This window comes from Myxine glutinosa, chromosome 3 (genome assembly GCF_964187855.1).
Source record: "Myxine glutinosa chromosome 3, kmMyxGlut1.1, whole genome shotgun sequence".
Classification (NCBI taxonomy): Eukaryota; Metazoa; Chordata; class Myxini; order Myxiniformes; family Myxinidae; genus Myxine; species Myxine glutinosa.
The window spans coordinates 36,170,231-36,182,488 of NC_136263.1; the positions used below are offsets into that span (position 1 = coordinate 36,170,231).

Genomic DNA, 12,258 nt, shown 5'->3' on the forward strand with positions numbered 1-12,258 from the left:
CCAATGGAGCAGTGATAGCGCGGAATGTCACGTGCGGTTTACTGCGATTCTTATCTAATGGAGCAGTGGTGACGCAGAATGCCACGTGCGGTTTACCTGAGATTCTTGTCCAATGGAGCAGTGATGGCGCGGAATATGTCACGTGCGGTTTACCTGCGATTCTTGTCCAATGGAGCAGTGATGGCGTGGAATATGTCACGTGCGGTTTACCTGAGATTCTTGTCTAATGGAACAGTGATGGCGCGGAATATGTCACGTGTGATTTACCTGAGATTCTTGTCCAATGGGGGGGTGGTGGAGCGGAATGTCACGTGCGGTTTACCTGCGATTCTTTTCCAATGGAGCAGTGATGGCGCGGAATATGTCACGTGCGATTTAAATGGAGGGGTGGTGGAGCGGAATGCCACGTACGGTTTACCTGCGATTCTTGCCCAAGGGAGGAGTGGTGACGTGGAATGTCACGTGCAGTTTACCTGCGATTCTTGTCCAATGGAGGAGTGGTGGCGTGGAATGTGTCACGTGCGGTTTACCTGCGATTCTTGTCCAATGGAGCAGTGATGGTGCGGAATATGTCACGTGCGATTTACCTGCGATTCTTGTTAAATGGAGCAGTGATGGCGCGGAATATGTCACGTGCGATTTACCTGCGATTCTTGTCCAATGGAACAGTGATGGTGCGGAATATGTCACGTGTGATTTACCTGCGATTCTTGTGCAATGGAGCAGTGATGGTGCGGAATATGTCACGTGCGATTTACCTGCGATTCTTGTGCAATGGAGCAGTGATGCACGGAATATGTCACGTACGGTTTACCTGCGATTCTTGTCAAATGTAGCAGTGATGGCGCGGAATATGTCCCGTACGATTTACCTGTGATTTTTGTCCAATGTTGCAGTGATGGGACGGAATATGTCACGTACGATTTACCTGCGATTCTTGTCCAATGTAGCAGTGATGGCACGGAATATGTCACGTACGGTTTACGTGCGATTCTTGTAGAATGGAGCAGTGATGGCACGGTATATGTCACGTATGATTTACCTGCGATTCTTGTCCAATGTAGCAGTGATGGCGCGGAATATGTCACGTACGATTTACCTGCGATTCTTGTCCAATGGAGCAGTGATGGCATGTAATATGTCACGTACGGTTTACCTGCGATTCTTGTCCAATGTAGCAGTGATGGCGCAGAATATGTCACGTATGATTTACCTGCGATTTTGTCCAATGTAGCAGTGATGGCGCGGAATATGTCACGTACGATTTACCTGCGATTCTTGTCCAATGGAGCAGTGATGGCACGTAATTTGTCACATACGGTTTACCTGCGATTCTTGTCCAATGTAGCAGTGATGGCGCGGAATATGTCACGTACGATTTACCTGTGATTCTTGTCCAATGGAGCAGTGATGGCGCGGACTATGTCACGTATGATTTACCTGCGATTCTTGTCCAATGGAGCAATGATGGCGCGGAATATGTCACATACGATTTACCTGCGATTCTTGTCCAATGGAGCAGTGATGGCGCGGAATATGTCACGTACGATTTACCTGCGATTCTTGTCCAATGTAGCAGTGATGGCGCGGAATATGTCACGTACGATTTACCTGCGATTCTTGTCCAATGTAGCAGTGATGGCACGGAATATGTCGGGTGCGATTTACCTGCGATTCTTGTCCAATGGAGCAGTGATGGCGCGGAATATGTCACGTGTGATTTACCTGCGATTCTTGTCCAGTGGAGCAGTGATGGCGCGGAATATGTCACATGCGATTCTTGTCCAATGGAGGAGTGGTGGCGTGGAATGTGTCACGTGCGGTTTACCTGCGATTCTTGTCCAATGGAGCAGTGATGGCGCAGAAGATGTCACGTACGGTTTACCTGCGATTCTTGTCCAAAGGAGCAGTGATGGCGCGGAATATGTCAGGTGCGATGTACCTGCGATTCTTGTCCAATGGAGCATTGATGGCGCGGAATATGTCACGTGCGATTTACCTGCGATTCTTGTCCAATGGAGCAGTGATTGCGTGGAATATGTCACGTGCGATTTACCTGCGATTCTTGTCCAATGGAGCAGTGATGGTGCGGAATATGTCACGTGCGATTTACCTGCGATTCTAGTGCAATGGAGCAGTGATGCACGGAATATGTCACGTACGGTTTACCTGCGATTCTTGTCAAATGTAGCAGTGATGGTGCGGAATATGTCACGTACGATTTACCTGCGATTTTTGTCCAATGTTGCAATGATGGGACGGAATATGTCACGTACGATTTACCTGCGATTCTTGTCCAATGTAGCAGTGATGGCACGGAATATGTCACGTACGGTTTACCTGCGATTCTTGTCCAATGGAGCAGTGATGGCACGGAATATGTCACGTATGGTTTACCTGCGATTCTTGTCCAATGTAGCAGTGATGGTGCGGAATATGTCACGTACGATTTACCTGCGATTCTTGTCCAATGGAGCAGTGATGGCACGTAATATTTCACGTACGGTTTACCTGCGATTCTTGTCCAATGTAGCAGTGATGGTGCGGAATATGTCACGTACAATTTGCCTGCGATTTTGTCCAATGTAGCAGTGATGGCGCGGAATATGTCAAGTACGATTTACCTGTGATTCTTGTCCAATGGAGCAGTGATGGCATGTAATATGTCACGTACGGTTTACCTGCGATTCTTGTCCAATATAGCACTGATGGCGCGGAATATGTCACGTACGATTTACCTGCAATTTTGTCCAATGTAGCAGTGATGGCGTGGAATATGTCACGTACGATTTACCTGCGATTCTTGTGCAATGTAGCAGTGATGGCGCGGAATATGTCACATACGATTTACCTGCGATTCTTGTCCAATGGAGCAGTGATGGCGCGGAATATGTCATGTACGATTTACCTGCGATTCTTGTCCAATGTAGCAGTGATGGCACGGAATATGTCACGTACGGTTTACCTGCGATTCTTGGTCAATGTAGCAGTGATGGCGCGGAATATGTCATGTACGATTTACCTGCGATTCTTTTCCAATGTAGCAGTGATGGCGCGGAATATGTCACGTGCGGTTTACCTGCGATTCTTGTCCAATGAAGCAATGGTAGCGTGGAATATGTCACGTACGATTTACCTGCGATTCTTGTCCAATGGAGCAGTGATGGCGCGGAATATGTCACGTACGATTTACCTGCGATTCTTGTCCAATGTAGCAGTGATGGCACTGAATATGTCACGTACGGTTTACCTGCGATTCTTGGTCAATGTAGCAGTGATGGCGCGGAATATGTCATGTACGATTTACCTGCGATTCTTGTCCAATGTAGCAGTGATGGCGTGGAATATGTCACGTGCGGTTTACCTGCGATTCTTGTCCAATGGAGCAATGGTAGCGTGGAATATGTCACGTACAGTTTACCTGCGATTCTTGTCCAATGTAGCAGTGATGGCGCGGAATATGTCACGTACGGTTTACCTGCGATTCTAGTCCAATGTAGCAGTGATGGCACGGAATATGTCACGTGCGGTTTACCTGCGATTCTTGTCCAATGGAGGAGTGGTGACGCGGAATGTCACGTGCGATTTACCTGCGATTCTTGTCCAATGGAGGAATGGTGACGCGGAATGTCACGTGCGATTTACCTGCGATTCTTGTCCAATGGAGGAGTGGTGGCGCGGAATATGTCACGTGCGGTTTACCTGTGATTCTTGTCCAATGGAGGAGTGGTGGCGCGGAATATGTCACGTGCGGTTTACCTGTGATTCTTGTCCAATGGAGGAGTGGTGACGTGGAATGTCACGTGCGATTTACCTGCAATTCTTGTCCAATGGAGGAGTGGTGACCCCAAAAGTCCGTTTACCGACCATGTTTACGCTTTCAGCACAAATGAGTAATTGCCACGTGTTAGTCCAACAATGACCAGACAGGTTTACCTGAAAGTGGCTGAAAAGTTTCAAACTTCGTGAATTTCTTGTCTGTTTTCAATGGCTGGCGCTCTTGATCTTGCATCCGAAAATTTCAAATCGAAAGTTTTACTGTCACCACTTTTTTTTTTTTTTTTTTTTTTTTTGGGGGGGGATACAAGATCGAGGCTCGTGTAAGAGCTAAACTGGTCACTTGCAAGTTTCTGTTCACTATTATTTCTTTCCCACCTGACTTGAGTGATAAAGGTAACACCTTGACCGTGGGGCCACAGGCAGACACATTATGAAGGCATTGAACGAGGAGGGACCGGCGAGGTGCGCCGCACGACACCTAGCAACTGTTCAAAGATTATGGGAGAAAGGGGGGCATAATGAGGATATAAATAATAAATGTATGTGTAATAACATTCATTAAATCCCAATAAATAAGAAATAACAATAAATAAACAATAAATCAATAAGTAAAGTAATAAATAAATAAATAAATAAATGTATGTAATAAATAATAATAATAACAATGTAATAAATAAATAAATAATAAAGTAATAAGAAAATGTGTAATAATAAATGTAACATGTGTTTCTCATATGTAACAGTAATGGTTCCCCTGAGTTCGTTTTGAGTTGAAATGAGTGTTCTTCTTCTTCGATGTTTGAAGTTATGAGTATTGGTGTTTATACAAAACAGTGAAGTCAACGCTTTGTGTTTTCAATAATCAGTTTGAACAGAGACCAAAGTAAGTGCGTTCATCTCGGATCTCAATGAGAATGTATCGAGGAAACTTTGTTGGCTTCGAAGGACGTCGGTCACATTCAGGAAAACTTTTTAATTAACCTGTATTCCTTTTTTCCCCAAGTCTGCCTTCCGCTAAGTTTTTTTTTTTTTTTTTTTTTTTTTTTTTCCCCCCAAAGGCTGTTTTATATCCGCAGCACATTGCCAAACATAAATGACTTTGGAACCTCGTGGGGCCTTCGAACAATGATTCATTGTAATTGTGACCCAATGTAAACTTTGAGATACCGCAGCGTCTCCTTTCAGGGCCTCCATTATTCCCACCTTCTTGTTGGTGTCGGTGGGCCATGGACGGTTTTTGGCCCAAGCCTTTCACGAACTGGCCGGCCAGGCCCGGCGGGCAACTACAGGTGTGGGAATGTGTAATGTTTGTTCAGGTTGCAGGCGACGGGCAGCTCGCCACCTCTTCACGAAAGACAATGGGATCATCGGCATCCACCGACGTCCTTCGGCTTGCGTCAAATCCGTGGGACACCTTAAACAATGCTTCGTCGCCCTGGATGTGAATCACCACGGCGGAAGTTTATAGCTGGGGAGTTCTACCTGTAAGCTATCCTGCCAGCCCTTCTACCGCAAACTTTGAGAATTCTCAATGAAAATATTCGTCGGGAGTAAAATCCATATTACACAAATCCCTATCCTCATTCGGAAAGCATCCACACATCGTACTATAATTCACCAAATGTCTGTCCGTCAGTCAGTCCGTCCGTCTGTTCCCAGGTACCGCAAAAACGGCTGAACCGATCGCAACGAAATTTTGGGTGGGTAATCCTGGGACCCCCTGGAGTAAAATAGGCGACATTGTTTTTCCAATTTTTTTCAAATTTTCCAGTTTTTCCAAACACGATGGAATAATATTTACCGATATGAACAGTGATGTGGCTTTTATTGAAATTCTACAAATACTGTTTAGATTTTGATGATTTGCGTGTGATATGATTTAACGGATGTTTATATAAATCGTTTAAAATAAAAAAAGCCTTCAATTTCTGATATTTTGCCTTTTTATTTGGGCCTCCCAATTGAAGCCCCGCCCTTGGGCGGGTACGTTTGCTAGTGTATATAATGCACATGCTTTGAACATTAGAGTTCCTCGAGCAGCCCTTTTTGACTACCCAAAATGCCCATATAAGGTAAATGATGGCAGCTCGTTTATCAGGAAAACAGCTCACCATGCTTTTGTAACTCTATACCATTGGTAGGATCCATGCACACACACTCTTGGTCTTATCTGCTTGTACTTTAGCACAGTTCCTTGTTGTAATGTAATTTAATTTCTATAAATATTTGCCAGTTTTATTAATTATTTAATTGCAAGTTATTTGTACCTGCGTCTGAGCTGCTTCGCGTGGGTTAAAATCTCAGCCGCAGCTGTAAACCGCCATCCTGGTGTTTCGCAGGCAGGACGAGGCATCAACGTGTTTGCTCTCCCACGGATGGACGTTCTGACTTGGTGGACGTCGAAGAGCTTGCGGGGTCTTTCACATGGAGGAAGCGAGTTATCGCTGGAATTCTGAACAAATTCCAAATTCCTACCCAAACTGAAGTCGGCAAAAGTGGTCTGCTTTTCTTCCTTGTCCCTTTACACCAAATTGCACCACTTGATATCCCGGTGTGTTTGCTGTCTGGGCACCAGCTCCTGCACCATAAATTCACTTTGCCAGATTGCCCGACATTTTTACATGTGAACGCCCGTCTGATCTGCTCCGAAGAGGAACCATGATGATGAATATGCACACTGTTTTTTTTTTCTTCCTATAAAACACTGCCACGTGTTAATGTGGTAAACCAGGATATGACTAAGCAATTTCCATGCGGATTGGAATGGTAACTTGCATTCCATTTCAGGGCTGATTACCAGCTGAGGCCGAGTTATGCTCTCTTGCGTTTGTATCCAACCGATATATAATATATTTATTTATATATTTGTATGTTTATATATATATATATATATATATATATATATATATATGGGTGTTCTTACGTGCTTAGAGTGTTTAAGTTACATGTTAATAATTCGAGCGTTTGCATCGACTTTAAAAAAAACAAAAACCATATATATATATATAAGTATATATATATATATAAGTATATATATATATATATGTATACATATAAATATATATACATATAAATATATATATATATATATATACATATATATATATATATATATATATATATATATATATATAATATATGGGTTTTTTTTTTTTTTAAGTCGATGCAAACGCTCGAATTATTAACATGTAACTTAAACACTCTAAGCACGTAAGAACATCCAAGGCAACAAATAATTGCATGACTATTGGATATATTTTTTGTTTTTTTGTTTTTTTGTTTTTTTGTATACAAGATCGAGGCTCGTGAAAGAGCTAATACTTGATCTTGGAGGCGGGGATTTCAGTCGGTGATAAGTTCCAGAATAAAGCGACACCATTGGATTTTGTGGTTTCTGAACGGCTTTGCGGAGTTTGACATGGACAGGGCAAAAATGAGCCGTTTGGATAGAATCTCAAAGGAACCTGAAATTATTTTGTGGATAGCTCTTCAAGCCCAGAGAGAGAAGTAATATGGCTGAGAATGGTCATTATGTTATTATTCCATTTATCTGCACATCGAGATGGAGTGCGAGACAAAGCCACATTGTAGGAGGGCAGCAAACGAGGCAGGGTGGGGGAGTGTTTGTGAGGGTGGAAATGATTGTGGTGATTTATAAGAGTCATTGCTACCCCTTTAGGCAACAAAGGCACGGATAGATTCAAAAGCAACAGTTTCAGGGATATGGTGGACCCGTTGCCATTAATGGTTTCAGATTCACATAAACATCCAGATATATACACGACATGACCAAAAGTATGTCGACACCCTAACATCGAACATCTCATTCCAAAATCATGAGCATTAATATGGAGTTGGTCCACCCCCCCCCCCCCCCTTTGCTGCTATAACAGCCTCCACTCTTCTGGGAAGGATTTCCATGGGTTGTTGGAACATTGCTGCGGGCATTTGCTTCCATTCAGCTACAAGAGCATTAGTGATGTCGGGCACTGATGTTCGGCAATTAGGCCTGGCTCACAATCGGTGTTCCAATTCATCCCAATCCCAAAGGTGTTCGATGGGGTTGAGGTCAGGTCTCTGTGCAGGCCAGTCAAGTCCTTCTACACTGATCTCGACAAATAATTTCTGTATGGACCTCGCTTTGTGCACCGGGGCATTGTCATGCTGAAACAGGAAAGGGCCTTCCCCAAACTGTTGCCATAAAGTTGGAAGCACACAATCATCTAGAATGTCATTGTATGCTGCAGCATTAAGATTTCCCTTCATTGGTACTAAGGAGCCTAGACCGAACCATGAAAAACAACCCCAGACCATTATTCCTCCTCCACCAAACTTCACAGTTGGCACTATGCATTCGGGCAGGTAGCGTTCTCCTGTCGTCCACCAAACTCAGATTCATCCATCGGACTGGCAGATGGTGAAACGTGATTCATCACTCAAGAGAACACGTTTCTACTGCCCCAGAGTCCATTGGCGGCGAGCTTTACACCACTCCAGCCGATGCTTGGCATTGTGCATGGTGATCTTAGGCTTGTGTGCGGCTGCTCGGCCATGGAAACCCATTTCATGAAGCTCCTGACAAACAGTTGTTGTGCTGACGTTGCTTCCAGAGGCAGTTTAGAACTCCGTAGTGAGTGTTGCAATTGAGGACAGACTATTTTTCCACAGTACAAGCTTCAGCACTCGGCGGTCCTGTTCTGTGAGCATGTGTGGCCTACCACTTCGCAGCTGAGCTGTTGTTGCTCCTAGGTGTTGCCACTTCACAATAACAACACTTACAGTTGCTCTAGCTGGGAAGAAATTTGATGAACTGACCTGTCGGAAAGGTGGCATCCTATGACGGTGCCACGTTGAAAGTCATTGAGCTCTTCAGTACGGCCCATTCTACTGTCAATGTTTGTCAATGGAGATTGCATGGCTGTGTGCTTGATTATATCTACCTGTCAACAATGGGTGTGGCTGAAACAGCCGAACTAATTATATGGGTTGTCTGCATACTTTTGGTCATGTCGTGTATGCGGTAGATAGACCTTTGCCCATTGTCCAGGGATTTAAAGGGGAAGTGTGTTGTAAGGTTAGTCTGTATTTTCCTCCATTTCCTGATATCTCTCTCTCTCTCTGTCCACCATCAGTCCCTTCCAACAATCTCTCCCTCCCTTCTTTCCTCTCCCCCTTCCCTCTTTCCTCTCTCTCTCTCTCTCTCTGTCTCTGTCTCTCTCTCTCTCTCTCTGTCTCTCTCTCTCTCTGTCTCTCTCTCTCTCTCTCTCTCTCTCTCTCTCTCTCTCTCTCTCTCTCTCTGTCTCTCTCTCTGTCTCTCTCTCTGTCTCTCTCTCTCTCTCTCGCTCTCTCTCTCTCTCTCTCTCTCTCTCTCTCTCTCTCTCTCTCTCGCGCGCCCCCTGCTGGTCGTTGGTGAGTCGTGCGTGGGTGTGACAATCATGGCTGCTGTGTGTGAGGAGCTGTGAGTACTGTGTTGTGTTGTTTGCCTTTCCCATCCCCCATTTCACTCCCTCTGTGTCCTTGTACGTGCTTGTGAAGTTTTCCCCGTGTTTTTCCTTCTTTGTTGAGACAAGAGAGAGAAAGAGAGCGCGCACGGTGAGTTTGGTGCGAGTCCTAAAGAACCTTGTGTTCTTCGGGCCTGTGCTCTGTTTGCCGTGTTCTTCATCATCGTCGTTTATCGGCTCCCTTATTCTATTTCTTTTCATTTTACCTTCGCCTGCAGGTTTTGCTCGCGACAGGTTCTCTTTTATTTTATTTCGAAACCGTTTCTTTAGTTTCATTTATTTTTTAGCTATGGCGAACGTTCGTTTGCACAATAGCAGGTATGAGTCATTGACTCGCAAACACGGGCTTATTGCTTGCCCGCCTGACGGAGTGAGCGTCGAGGACGTGGTAACCAGTATTGGTAACATTGTCGGCCTGGATAATGTCCTCGCTGCCTCCAGGATGAACCACAGAATTGTGGTTTTTGTATCAAAGGAACACCTCGTTAATGAGGTGGTGGAACACGGTTTGTCCTTATCCCAGGGCATTTATTTAAGTGTTAGTCCGATGGACACACCGGCGGTCCGAATCATTTTGTCGAACTTACCGCCGTTTATAAAGAGCGAGCACATTGTCTCTTCGCTTAATCGTTTCGGCACCGTCGTGTCCCGGATATCGATGATCCCCCTGCGACTTCGAGCAGACGCCTCGCTCCGACACATCATGACCTTCCGGCGTCATTGTTATATTATCCTCAAAGACAATGCTCAGACGCTTAATGCGACCATGACGCTGTCGCTCAATGGTCATAACTATCAAATATATGTGTCGACCGAAACGACGACCTGTTTCATTTGCGGGCAACACGGACATGTTAAAGGTGCCTGCACGAAGGTAACTGTCCCCGTGGGCACGCCTAAACAGGCGGCACCTGGTAATGCTGTGGACGATCAGCCGTCCACATCGGCGGCAGCAGCGAGAGATACCTGCACGAAGGTAACTGTCCCCGTGGGCACGCCTAAACAGGCGGCACCTGGTAATGCTGTGGACAATCAGCCGTCGACATCGACAGCAGCAGTGAGGGATTCCTCCGTGAATGATGAAGGTTTCACTGTTGTTACTGCTCGGAAGAAGCACAAACGGCCGAACGTTAATGACGAAGCAGCAACGAGGGATTCAAAAAAGATTGTGTTGACTGGAAGCGACAATGGACCCCTCACTGAGGTGGCTCCTTGTGTTACCGGCATAGCCTTACACAATAGATTTGCATCTTTAACTCCTGATGATGATAAAGAATTAATGAATCAGAGTGAAAGAGCTGCTTGTGATGACAATAATGGACCTACAGAGCCCATTTTAGCCTCCGCCTCTGCGGGGCGTGAGGAACCTGAGGAGGTCGTGCCTCAGAATGGCCTGGGCTGTGCGGACATGGAATGCACAGTTTCTGTCTGTGCGGGGCATGAGGCACCTGAAGAGGTCGTGCCTCAGAATGCCCCGGGCTGTGCTGACATAGAATGTACAGTCTCTGTCTGTGCGGGGCGTGAGGCACCTGAGGAGGTCGTGCCTCAGAATGTCCAGGGCTGTGCGGAATGTACAGTTTCTGTCCGTGCGGGGCGTGAGGAACCTGAGGAGGTCGTGCCTCAGGATGTCCCAGGCTGTGCCCTCAAGACATATACAAGTTCTGTCATTGAAACGCCTCATATAATTCCGGAGCGTGGCATGACCATAGCGGGTCATGAAGAGGTGAATCTCGCAACACCTGTTGCATCATTGTCTGATTTGCAGACGTGTCCAAAACCTGCAGACATTCAGGGGATGGCACGCACAGCATCTGCTGCACCGGCACCTGCTTTATCGTTAGAGGGTGAGACTCACGCTGATCAATTGGACTATGACTCCGATGGAGCCTCATCCCTCACGTCTGGCATCAGCATCGAGGCTTGGAACGAAGTGTTGTTGTCTCATGGGCCGGAGGGTGACCCGGGCATCACACCTGCAGAAATTCTAAAATTCCTGAAAGACACTTTTCGGAAGAGGCGAGTAAAGGTGAAAGATTTCTTTCCAGACCTAAAAATCTTCATAACATCCGCGAAATATCTCGTCCTGAAGTCCAGCCAGTTCGGAGTTGGGGAACGAGAAGTATTCCGCCTCAAGAAGTACATCGTCAAAGCGAAGGAAGAGCTACAAGTAGACCAACCTTCCGCTATATAACCCCTTCCCCTTCTTCTTCACATGACCTTTTCTGTAGCTACCTTGAATATCAATGGGGGGCGGTCCCCATTGCGCAAGACCCAGGTGAAATTACTCACTGAGGAAAAGCATATTGATGTCATGCTTTTACAGGAGACGAGATGCAGTCCTTCGTGCGAAAGCCAATGGCGAAGGTTGATGAACGGCCAATGGTTTTTCAGTAGCTTGGCTTGCCCTAGAGCCGGGGTAGCTATATTCTTCTCATCTTCTTTTTTCCTCCAAACTGACATTGTTTTTGAAGACATAATTAAGGGGTATCTAATTTCTGTGTCTTTCACCTTCAATGGTTACAGGCACACACTTTTTAATGTCTACTCACCCAGTGACAGCACTGACAGGGTCACCTTCTTCACACAGTTAGAAACATCACTCACTCATGCAGATTTTAATAATCTTGTTTGCTTGAGTGGGGATTTTAATTGTACTCTAGACTCTGCCATGGACCGGAACGCTAAAGAACCTCATCTAGCTAGTACCATCCCACTGGCAAGGGTTTTATCTAAATTCTCTTTCGTTGATGCGTGGAGACTTCACAACCCCCTCATACGCCAGTATACATGGTGTCGCTGTCTTGACGGTCGGCTTTCCTTCGCTCGGCTAGATCGTGTTTACATAAATAGTAACTTTCTTAACATGATGGGCAATGTGCAAATTTTACCAATCGGTTTCTCCGATCATCACATGGTCACCTTTTCTCTTCTCTCTCCGATACGGAACTATGGAGCTGCACATTGGATTTTTAATGTG

General features: G+C 45.6%; 1 protein-coding gene across 2 annotated transcripts in view; it reads left to right on the forward strand.

Moving 5' to 3' along the window:
* Positions 1-12,258, forward strand: part of MYO1C (myosin IC) — a 156,742-nt gene that overhangs the window by 868 nt on the left and 143,616 nt on the right. Inside the window, exon 1 of one of the 2 annotated variants that reach the window (XM_068111087.2) lies at positions 5,824-5,852. The exons of the other annotated variant lie outside the window; for it this stretch is intronic. The gene's annotated coding sequence lies outside the window, so the exon portion shown is untranslated. Of the gene's footprint in view, positions 1-5,823; positions 5,853-12,258 lie in introns of those variants that run through there. 2 annotated transcript variants of the gene reach the window in all.